Raw genomic sequence first — 13,040 nt, forward strand, 5'->3', positions numbered from 1 at the left:
CATCTGTTTGCACACTTCTTCTGTTTAATAGGTGCAGTGATTTGACTGGGAAAACATGAACTACAGTAGAGCCCAATTTTGCAGATACACCTCTACCTCGATATAATGCGACCCGATATAACACGAATTCGGATATAACACAGTAATGCAGTGCTCCAGGCGGGTGGGGCTGCGCACTCCGGTGGATCAAAGCAAGTTCAATATAACACGGTTTCACCTATAACGGAGTAAGATTTTTTGGCTCCTGAGGACAGCGTTATATTGGGGTAGAAGTGTATGTGAGAATAATATCAACGTAGCAAATTCAGCATAAGCTTTTTCAGAATCTCTCAGATGGGAATTTACTATGTAATTTTGTAGTGAAGAAATAACTGGAATCAAAAAATCTAGAAATTTAATGTCACCAATTAAACATATCCAGAAAAAAAATAATGCAATATATGCACATAGCAACATAAATGCAGATCTAAATTAATGAAGGATAAAGTAAAATTTTACTAATTATTGGTAGTACTGGGATTGGCTAAAGCCTCTGAAACTCCACGGGGCAGATACAAATAAATGGAAGAGAGATTTGAAATTACCTATTTTTATATGTAATAGAATTCAGTGATTTCCTGGTGAATACGTCATTCAGCCATTTGTCTTTAATTGCGTCTTTAACAGCAGGCCGCTTAGCAGGATCAGGCTCAAGTAAGGAATGTATGAAGTGCACAGCTCCTGTACAGAAATTCAGATGAAATGGCTTGACTTCTATAGTAGTGTCCGTTTATTCAAACAGTGTGAAGTTACTCATGTGCAGAGGCACAAAATCAGCCCCGTTCTAAGGATCTGGGGCATGGTCAGGTATTTAAGTGGGTTATAAGCAGAGCTGCCTGGGAAAGGATTTTCCTGTCCCATGAAAATTTTTGAGATGTCAACATTTTTTTCCCATCCCAGATCAGGATGAAAAGTCAAAATCTTGACATTTTTTGCAGAACAATAATCTAAAAAATATTTCAGGTTGGGTGGTCAATCAGAATGTTTCTTTTTGATAATTTTGAAATGTTTTATGTCAATTTCAACCTTTTAAATATTTTAAAACTTTTTTAGTATATTTTCTAACATTTTGAAGCAAAAAGTCATGCTGAACTTATGAAACTTTTAGTTTTGAAAATGTCAAAACTATTTGACAATTTCAAAACTTTCCAAAATTTTTCAAATCAGGAGATTCATCAGAACTGACTCTGAACAGTTTGAGTTTTGACGAACTGGCATTTTCCTTAAAAAAAAATAATTTTTTTTTGTCCAAAAATTTCTGACCAGCTCTAGTTATAAGTCTTGGACTGATCCTCTGCTCAGTAGTAATTTCACTCACACAGTAAAGCTAATCTCACTGACAAGATTTATTGTTTTGTGTGCTTTAGGCACATTTTAGCACTCACGAAAGAGAGCAACTAATAATTTGGCTTCAGCCACTTGTAACACACACAGGTAAATATCTCTGTCTGTATATAGTTCTGCTAATGGAACTCAGTCTCCTCTTTAATACTGCTAATATTCCAGTTTTGGCACATTCCTGAGCAAAAAATGCTAAATGGGGAGTTTTAGAAGTGGAAAAAAATGTTAGATGAAGATTAGACTAGGACCATAACATTTATTTCACCTGTAACCTACCTTAGAAGAGCTCAGGTCTTCAGATATGAAAACCTCGTTCATTACTTCCCTAACATGTCTAACCTCCAACTAGGAAGGTTATCAATTGGAACAACTGAAATTTTCACACTGTCCCACTAACAATAGCTTTTAATGTAAAAAAATAGAGGATGAGATAATACACGTCCTGTTAACAAGCAAGAAATCATTAAAATGATGAATATGTATGGTATTTATGCCACCAACATTCTTTGGAAGCAATCCTCTACCTTATCATGTTACCTCAACATTGTAATTCTGAACTAGATCTAGACAGATTCAATGAGCTGGAATTCTTCACTGCATCTATACATCTATACAGAGTTTGAGCTCAGTCAGATTCTACTCATCCTGACCCCATGCAAAGTTAAAGTTATGCAATAGGGGAAAACTTTAATATATGCCAGTGGTGAACTGGGCAAAGCAGAGTCTTGCTCTACACTCTGTCCCCTGCCCTTCACACACTGCCCTTGACACGAATTGAAACCAATGGCGTTACACTCATAAAATTGCTGTGAGAAAACAACCCAAACCTGTAATGTGCAAGCCAGATGATGCTAAAATGTTATCAGTACAACTGGAAGGAGAAGGTAAACTAAAACCAGAGATACTGAATAAAAGAATTGTCGAAAGTCTAATGCCAGTGAAAATAAATGTTGGACTTCTAGCACCAAATTCATATTCACCAATATTATCTCTGGCTTTTAAAACCTAGGGCCAAATCCAGAGCTAGTGATTATGATAACTGCCTTTTGAAAATTGAGCCTAAAAGTCTCCGTTGACTCTGCCTCGCTAATGAAGGTGATGACTACAGCTGGTGTAAACATTTTGAGTTTCAATTTTTTTTAATGAAAAAGTTCTGTTGTCAACCAGCTGTAGTTATAAGTTTGAACTTTGAAGAATTATGCTTAGAGCAAAAAGTGAGGGAGCTCTTTCACACCACTTATCAAAGGTTTTCACAACTCTGCTTTTGTGTGCATTAAACAGTTTGTGTCCTAAACTGGCACACAGCCCACTAAACAAAACCCCATGGGTTTGAATCTCATTTGCACTTAAGGCCACTTTACATCACTCTGGCAGCATAAAGGGTCCTTAAAGTGAGTGTAATTTTTATGTCCGCTCCAACTTTCTTTAAATGTAAATGAGAATTGAACTCTGTGATCTCTCAAGTTTAGGCAACAATGTTATCGCCTCTCTCATCTCTGAGGCAAGATTGAGACAGTCTAGATACCATGTGATCTTGCCTGTAATAAACAGAACAAAGAAAATGGAAGAGGTGGCTCTTGTCCACCATAGGAATATGATCACATTACCTCCTGATAACATGGATACTAAACAAGGTAATCACGCTGTCTTCCTTATTGTGAAGTTGTTACATTAACTTTGCTACTTAGGTTAAAAATGTTATCTTATCTATATTATATATCTCTATATATAAAATAGGAGTGGGTTACCAGACGAGATATTGGATGGAATGGGGCTGATCTCACCGTTGACCATCTTTTGATGTAGTTGCTTGATGTTGAATGGTTCCACAATGAAGGGCAATGTGCCAGTTAGCATAGCAAATGTACAAACACCTCTGTCAAGGAAAAACACAAGAAATACATCAGAGCTACAGATAACTGTGGTAAATACAGGAAACAAAATCCAGGGTTCAAGTTTCTGAGTCTTGTCTTTTGCCATCAAGAGCAGGTTGAAAATCATCTCTAAGTAGTGATACACGTTGAATCACCAACTGAAATTATTTTCTCTATGTGCATGCCATTTAGCTTTAGAAAATCAGTCTACAGCATAGACAGTAAAAGAATAAATTGTGGGTGGATGGGAATATTAATCTGTTTGAGTGGAAGATGCGGGATGAATAGTATTGGAAGTGGAAGTCTGCTACTTGTTCACAAAATAAGTACAGCACATGCAGTGACAGTGCACCATTCTTAGCCCATCCAACCCAAAGGCTTTGGTTCTGACATGGAATGGCCACCCAACAGGGGGTAAAATGATCATCATACCTTGGAGTATTTGCAGAGACTGCCAACCTAGGTGTTAGGTAGCACCTGTTGCCACTAGCAAATTTCATTAAAGGTCACAGATTCAGTGTGGGTAAGTATCCATGTGTCTGAATGCTTATCCAACTGTCTTCAGTTTTCAAACTTGGTCTGAATATCTCATGTGAACAGGCCATTTCACACTATTCATGCCACTTCCTGAACTAGTTGGGTCAGAAAGACCACAGCATCAGCCTGGTATTCTGTCATTCCCTGCTTCCAACTGGACCAGAAAGTACCAAAGACTGTGAAAATGAAAAATCTGGTCAAACTTTATTGACCTGGAAATAGGCTTGATTCACTTCAAATTTCAGGCACTTCTTATTTTGTTTGAGCTGGTATACTTATTACTGCAGATAATTTTGATGATGATACATGTGATGCAGACAACTATATTTGAAGACCACTGTCTTTTCTGCAATCACACCAAAGAACGGTCATGGGATGGGCTGTGTGACATCTTCTGCTAGTTACTAGCTTGGACCAAAATTGAATCAGCCACCTCGAAATGAAAATCTTTATTATCCTCATTACCCAATCTTTTGATACATCCAGTCCTTGAATGTAATATTTCCCCAAAGTGTCCTGATTAAGCTTTCAGCCAGAACAATATTAGAAGGGGGGGTGTTTGTGTGTGTGTGTATAATATTGCAGTGAAACAGCATTGATGTTCAAATTGATTTAATTAGTGGCATCCAAAGTTCTAGATACACAGTATAATCTCATTGAAAATGGATTAAATTTAGCTGGACTGAAAGTGAGAGAGGGTCCCTAAATATTTTCTGATAGTTGGAAAGAACACATGTTGTGCAAATGGATGTGTAATGGCATATAACATTAAGTACATTTGTCTTTTCAACATTGTGAACACTTCCTTTGCCACACACTTTAAATTGCTGTTGATGATATACATGAGTGGTGCCTTTATGACAGGCAATAGTTCTTTTCATCAGCTTACTGGATGTGAAATCCCCAATGTATGAGAATTTGGGAGTGGGTGGGAGCTACAACCATAATATCTTTAAAAAAATATATATATAAAAAAGTAATGCACAAAATGTAGTTACTTAACAACAATGTATTTAACATTTGAAGCTGGAAACTGACTATACATTATGCTTGAAAATTTATGGTCTATAACAGACTGCTGCTCTTCCGTCTTGCTGAAATATCTGGCTATATTTATACAATATAGCAGCTGTTTTCTTAATTCAGCTGATGTATGAAAGCTAATAATTTTCCATTCCTCCAAAGAAGTTTAAAATCTGATGCACAAAAACCATGTATGGTCAAAGCTAGAGCTGGTGTTTCCTCAGTGGAATCCTAGTTGTATTACTGTTCAATCTGATTTGGTTGGCTAAACATGATTTTGCAACTCTTTGTTTCTGGTGACAACCATTACCTATCAATCTGTCTCTATAAAATCAGCACTTTTACACAAACTAGTTGATATCCTTATTTCATGATAGTTGAACTGAGATAGAAATAACATCATGAGAGTTAAAATTTCACTCTGTCAAAGCTCTTTTTCCATGCTGAAGGTCTCAGCAATAACAAATCAAGTTGTAAATTCATTTTTTATGTCTTAGACACAGAAAAATGTCTAAATTAAATACCAAAGGCCACATATAAGTTTTATACAACTGTGTGTGACTCATTGACAGAATTACATCAGTAAATGGCTTTAAGATTACTATTTTGCATTCATTTTGCAGACATCTCAAACATGAACTAATCTAAATCAGATTTTAGGTGCTGACAACATTCTCTGGGACAAATTCAGTTGTGTAACTCCTTTGTAAACTTAGAGTAGCACTCTTGAAGTCAATGGCAATACTTCAGATTTTTACCAATGTAACTCAATAAAATTTGTCCTTCTGTGCTTAACTTTCTATATCCTGTATGTTTGCGGGGGAGCAGGAAGGGAGAGATGTAAAGAGTCATGGTTAGGCCACAAAATACTGTTATATGGTATGTCTGCCACAACAGTTCTCAAGAACAAATGTGCAGTTAGTGTATGCTATAAAGTCAGTACTATGAAGGTCTAGTTTACACTCTTGGTCACCTGCAGGTATGTAGCTTGACAGGGAACTGTCTGCTTACATACATTTTTATACTCAATTTCAAATGCAAACTATTACTCAGGGACATCGGGTGGACATGTTAGCATCCTGGTGGACTTTAAGTCCAAAAGCCAAAGAATGGATGTATTTTTATATGTATTGTAACATTTAATGTCTGTCTCTGTCTGTCTATCATTAATACCTGTGTGTTTGTATAGGCACTTATATATATGGGGGAATTCTGCGCCACTGCATACGTGCATAATTAATGTGCCGTGTATAATTTTTTTCAGAAGAAAATAATTTCTGCTGGAAAGTTGCTGCAGTTCTGCATTTGACCAACAGGGTCCACTGTTGTGCTAGAACAGAGCAGCTACTCCCGGGCGGGAACAGTCCCAGCTGCCCATAGGGAAGGGAAGAGGTTGCCTGCCCAGCACCATGCCTGTGGGACCAGGTCAGGAGACAGGGGATATGGGGGGACAGACAGCATGAGGCTGGGGTGGGGGTCACAGACTGGGGTTCATAAGGGCTATTGGGGGAGGACAGATTGGGGCAGGGGCTGAATGGGAGTGGAGGCACTGGGCCACATGGGGATGGGAAGGAGGGGGTGCAGGGACACATGGGGGAAAGGGGATGGCTGAGTGGGGGAACAGAGACACATGGGGATGGGGTGCAGGGTCACATGGGGGAAGGGGCTGGCTGAGGGGGCATAGAGACACATGGGGACAGGAAAGGGGGTGCAGGGCCACATGGGGGAAGGGACTGGCTGAGGGGGCATAGAGACACATGGGGACAGGAAAGCAGGTGCAGGGGAACATGGGGGAAGAGGGTGACTGAGTGGGGGTACAGAGACACATGGGGATGGGGGAGGGTGCAGGGACACATGGTGATGGGGAAGGGGGACGGCTGAGGGGGCACAGAAACACATGGGGATGTGGGGAGGGGGTGCAGGGCCACAAGGGGGAAGAGGGTGGCTGTGTGGGGGCACAGAGACACATGGGGATGGTGTGGGGTGCAGGGACACATGGGGATGGGGAAGGGGGATGGGTGAGGGGGCACAGAAACACATGGGGATGGGGGAAGGGGGTGTGGGGCCACACATGGGGGGGTGCAGGGACACATGAGGGTGGCTGAGTGGGGTGCAGGGGCTCATGGGGATGAGGGGAATTGATGTCTGAGTGGGGGTGGAGGAACATGTGGGAGAAGGGGATGCAAGGACACATGTTGGCGTAGGGACACATGGGGATGGGGCGGATGTGCCTGACTGAATGGGAGAGGCTAGGGGTCAGCCAGGGTCTGCATGCGGAAGGCTCCCTAACAATCCCTCCCTCACCCCAAAAAAAACCCTGTTTGATATTTCTCTCACCCACATCCAACAACCCTCCAGGTTCACTCCTACGCTCCTTCCCTCTTCCTCAGCTTCTCTGTTACCCCTGACTCTCCCAGGCCTTTGCACTGCTTCTGGGGGTGGAGGGTGCGGGAAATATGGTTCTGTATTGTAGTTTAAATTAATTATTCAAAATACTATTCAAATTATTATTCTGTATTTATATGGCTAGCAAGGAATCTATTTGACAATAAACATTTGCTGAATATTTTTCATTGTCTGTATTGTTACAGTATCAGAGGGGTAGCCATGTTAGTCTGGATCTGTAAAAAGTGACAAAGAGCCCTGTGGCACCTTATAGACTAACAGATATATTGGAGCATAAGCTGGTATTCACCCACGAAAGCTTATGTTCCAATACATCTGTTAGTCTCTAAGGTGCCACAGGACTCTTTGTCGCTTCGTATTGTTACAGACATACTTGCTGACAGGTATTTTGAAATAAATTTCCAAAATAATGGAAACTCGTGTGATTATATTGTGTTATTTTGACAAATAAAATATGAAAAAATTTGCAGAATTTTAAAATATTGTGTGGAGAATTTTTAATTTTTTGCTTCAGAATTCCCCCAGGTGTAATATATATGCACAGGTAGATGAATAATTCAGGGAAGTCCTGTGGCCTGCGTTATACTGGAGGTTGGACTACATGATCACGAATGGTTCCTTCTGGCCTTAGTCTATAAGCTTTTGACCTGGCTCCATTTTCATTTTTTTTTTTCTTGATGAAAATTGGGTTTCTGGTAAATGAAAAGTTTTGAAAATGGTTTTAAATAAAAATAGTGATAAAGAATGTTTGAAAAATTTGTGAAAAATGGAAAATGTTGATTAACGCTGACAATTTCCTACAAAAAGCCATTTTCAGCAACAAAAAACCCTTTCTGTTTGAAAGAAGTTGACCATCTCTAGCTACTAGCAAATGAAAATAGTTTTATGTTAGTGAACTTTTTCAGAATAGTGAATGAGATGGAAGTTACTTATACCAATAGATTTTTCAATATGTCCTGGTTAAATATGATGTATTTGTAGACTGCCTGTTATTGTTAGTAGTTATTATTCATAGTAATAAAATATGGTCTATTCTTATAGTATAAAGTGTGCATGATGCCTTACAGATAAATAAAATACATGGTCATTGCTCTCAGGAGTCTACAGTTTAGGGACCTAACCCTGAAAAGACCTATGGCTGTGCTTATTCTGATCAGGTCCTATGAGTTATTCCACTGACTTCAGTGGAAATATTCACAGTGCATGAAGTTAAACCCATGCATAAGTGTCTGCGTGATCGAGGCCTAAAAGTAGCATAATGGCATAATGGCTAGAGGTTGCCCCAAAACACAAGTGCCACCAAACCCTGTATTATCAGAGTCTAAATCATTCAATTTCATAACTTTCTGATGAGTATATTTTTATAGATCTACTTACATGGACCAGACATCCACCTTTGGGCCATATTTCTTATGAGCTAGGAGTTCTGGGGCAGCATAGGCTGGGCTTCCACACTGGGTGTTCAACAGCTCCTGAGAGAGACCCTCAAACTTAATAGTATTGCTCAGTCCAAAATCTGCCAGATTCACAAAAACAAAGCGTTAGTAGTCTCCTCTGGGACTTATTTATCCTTAACATTTGGCCAAAGACAGGGAAAAAGATACAGAAATAATACACTGAAACAAGCAATGTTATGAAGGAGACGACTAGGTACTATTCCCATTTTCCTTTATTTCTTTTTTAGCATTGATAATTAATATTGTAACTTTGTTCTTAAAATACAGTACTGCACTGATTGCTGAATGTGCTCTAAATTTGTAAATACAATAAACATTCTGCACATAGGGCTTGTGCACTTATACCAGTGCAACTTCCTTAAATTAGAATATGAATTTAAACCAATCTAGTTAAACTGATGCCAAAGACTATGAGCAATCTTAGTTCAGTCTAAGTGGCCTATTTCACTTTAGCTAAAGTTGATTAGTGTGATGGTTCCAGGGTGAGCTGTACTTTTGATGCCCCTCCCTCTGCTGTCTCCCCATGAGCGCCCTTTCAAAGCAACGGGCTTGTACGTCTCTCAGGGTTGATTTTCACAATTCAGCCCACTCTTACAGTGGAACCCCAAGTCACGCTACCCCTGTTTAACACTGTATTACCTCAGCAGGTCCAAATGGGTTTTAGCCTGCTGTAGACTTCCCTCGAAGAATCTGGGACCTGTATAAAAATGTAGTGTTCAAGACCACATTGTTAAATAATACTTTGTTTTGATCTATCCATAAGAACAGAACAGGGAAGAAATGGCAAAACAATGAAAGCCTAAACTTTTTTCTATTTTCTTCTCTAAACTTGGCATATCTCTCAAACGGGTAGGTCCAACAAGCCTGGGCACATCGTCACAACCTTCTCCCAGGGACCAAGTGACAGCCTGCTCCTCTGCAGACCTTCTGTTTCCCCTGTGTGCTCAGAGGAGCAGTTTAAACCATTTTAAAGCTCTTTGTTTAAGAATTCCCACCTGAATCTCTCTGAGGACACAAGACAGGGTCTTACTGCTTCCCATCCACTGGATAAGCCAGACACTTGATTCCACATGTGGGGAGGTGAATTCCAAAGGAATGAACTCCTATATTGTCTGGTTGAGTACCAGCCATTGGGGCTATCTACAACCATTGAGTTTGATTTCTGCAGGCCAAAGCTAACTAAGGCTTTATCTACACTAGTGACTGTACAAGTCCATGCATGTGGTTGTGCTCTAATTCCCCTGTTGTGCACATCTAAACTCCAGAAACTTGTCTGAAGGTGAGTACAGGGCGAGTAAGCTAGCACATGCCTTGGCTGTGGCGTGGACCCAGACCCATATGCAGTGTGGACGGGGGCACGTTCCAGGTCTTGAGTTTGGATCGTCCTCCATCCCTGTTTCCATAATGTAATGAACCCCTTTCTGCGTGACCCTTACCAATCTATAAAAGTCCCTGGCCCCCTGTTTTCACCAGCAGTACTGAGGTGCACTGAGCACATCAGAACAGTTTTCTGCTGCACTATTTTGATCTGAAAAAGGGAACATGGATCCTACTCCAAGAGCAGCTGCTTGGCCTGCTGACCATACCCAGATGCTGATCAGTGTGTGGTCAGAGCATACTGCCCTCCACAACTTTGCCTGGAGAGACAGGAACATTCACCTGCACTGGGAAATGTCATGGAGGCTGGAGAAGGCGAGCATTGAGCAGACACCAGGCCCATGCCGGCAAAGCACTTGAGCCTCCTGTACAGAAGGTCAAAAGACTCAAACAGTCATTCCTGGAGGGCTCATTGTACATGCCCCTTCTACGGGTGCTGTCAAGGGCTCCCAGTACAGACCCTGAAGTGGCTCATGATCCCTGCTCCTCAACCCCACTGGCCTCATTGTCTGATGAGAGCCAGAGTGAGGAGGCAGCAGGGACTGTGGAGAAGCCCCAGAGGATGAGGAGCATGTGATTCTGCACCGCTACCTGGAGGCGGAGGCCCCCCTGACATCTCAAGGAGAACTCCAAGCAGAAGCAGGAACCAGAACCCAAGGCTGGTAAGTTACAATGGACCCCCATCCTGCCGAGCAATATTCCCTCTTGCTCTGGTGCTACATTCCTGATGTTAAGCCCAGCCCCTGCTTCACTTCAACCCTTAAATGGTCCTGAGCAAGACACGGCTGTAAGTCGATGATTTTATTGATTTCTGATGAACTACTAATGCAATTGGCAGATGCAATAAAACACATTATTAATGAACAATCATTGTGCTCCATGTCTGTGCATTTCTTGGACAACAATCAGGAAGTGATGGTCCTGGGGCCATGCCGACTGGAGGAAGGGAGTGGGCAGGTGGAAAGGTCCTGGCTGGGAATGGGACAGTTGTAAAGAGCATGTAATTGTTTGTCTAAAGTTAGTAAATGTTGTCTTCTGTCCCTGGGAAGATTACACAGTTTCAGTGCTTCAACCCTTGCTTTCCCAATATTATCATCCCCTTACAAATGGGAGCCACTCAGAATGGTGGGTGGATTGAGTTGGAGAGGGGTTAGGTCCAGGAAGAGGAAGGAAACACTTTGCTTGTCTGAGGAAGTTAGTCATAGCCATCTTTTCTCCCTTGGAAGATTACAAAATTTCCCCATTCTTGTCTCTGGTTTTGGGCCTCTCTCCACATGGAACCGTGCTGCACAAGCCAAGGGAAACAGGTGTGAGAAGTAAGTGTGGGGTGGGGTCTAGCGGTTGGATAAACATAGTGTGGTGTCCCTTTGCTGTGAAGAGGTGAGGGGCTTGTGGTGCTGATTGGAAGTGGTAGGGAAGGAAATAAAGTTGTGGTGTGTTTCTTTTCCCCCCTGTCCATTTCACCATTGCTAGGCAGACATGGGAAAGATTTTCTGGTGATGCTGGGGGTGAGATGAGGTGGGATGCATGGGCAATGTCCATGGTTCACAACTCCTATTGCATGGAAACTCTGTACACTAGCTGAGTATATAGTCAATTTCCAGTTGAAGTGCCTCCTAGTCCTGTAAGCATATTAGCAAATTTCTGGTGTAGCAGAAACTCCAGCTGGGTCTTGACGTTTAACTGCAGTGCAAATCTGCTTGGTCTACCTTCATAGCTGCCCAAACCCCTCCATTCATCAGTATGTAGAGGGATGACCATCAGCAGAAACATCTCTCTGGCATAGATTGCTGGATCTCCCCCACAGGACTGGAAAGCCACCTCTCTTCTATTCTGATACCTTGAAAACTGCTGTGTTCTTCAAATGTTGGCCAGCCTTTAAAGAAGAAATTGCAAACTGGTAACATAGCTCCTGGAAGGAACTGCCCATCTTCCCCTCCTCCCCTTGAGACACTATGAAAATTTAAAATGTTTAAAAACATGACTCCATGTCTCTTACCATTAATAGCCTCTGCTCCTTCCTCATGGGCTGCAAAAGTCTGAGAATTGAGGATAGTCAAACATTCCTGGAATGCTGAAAAGTATCAAAATTGTGGCCTTCCACAGCAAAGTTATGTTATGTGGGGAGATTTCTTGCCTTACTCCAAAGGAGAAAAATGTATAATGCTGCACTTGTCTTTGAATGGCAGGACCTCTGGTTCCCAAGAAGGAAACCAGTCTGTTGACCAGCAGGAGCAACGCCCCAGAGATAGCAGAGGCAGACAGAGAAGGACCTTAGAGGAGTTGCTCATTGGAGTGGACAGGAAGAATCAGGAACAACTGGAGTTCCTCAGGACATGGGAGGATCAGGCTCTTCAGCAGAAAGAGGTACTGATAATTGGTTCATGGAGCAGGAGGCACACTTTAGGAATGGGAGCACATCCATAGGGAGTGGCACCATTTCCTTATGGAGAGGCTGATAGATCTGGTGGCCAAATGTGTTTAGGGTGCACCTGCTGCCGTGGCCACTATACCTGTCTATGTACTGTTGCTGCCACAACCACCTCCTCCTCTGGCTACCACCCAGCGTGCTGCTGAGGCAGAGGACTCCTCCCCCCCGAGTTACTGGAAGGAGCCTGCAGGACTTCTGAGACCACACCCTCCACTGGAACTGAAAACCTTTTGCAGGGGAACCCTCCTGAGCATCCAGAAAGGGAACAAAGAGCCTGCAGGAATCTCTGAAGCCCACCAAGTGCCCAGCCTCCAAACATACACAGGAGACATCCCAGTTTGTTCCCAAGAACAATTTTCCCCAGTTGTTCCCTGCTTGTCAGGAGAGGAGGAGGGCAAGGAGACAGGTGCAGATACATTAATATTTGCCCGTTGTACATGGTTTTAGTCCCATTATGTTTTATTGGTTTCCATTTCCTTTTAAAAATATTTCTAATACCCATTCTATAGTACTTTGAATCAATGTTATAATTTCCTTGACACGTGTGTGGACCCC

The sequence above is a fragment of the Trachemys scripta genome, chromosome 3 (genome assembly GCF_013100865.1).
Source record: "Trachemys scripta elegans isolate TJP31775 chromosome 3, CAS_Tse_1.0, whole genome shotgun sequence".
Classification (NCBI taxonomy): domain Eukaryota; kingdom Metazoa; phylum Chordata; order Testudines; family Emydidae; genus Trachemys; species Trachemys scripta.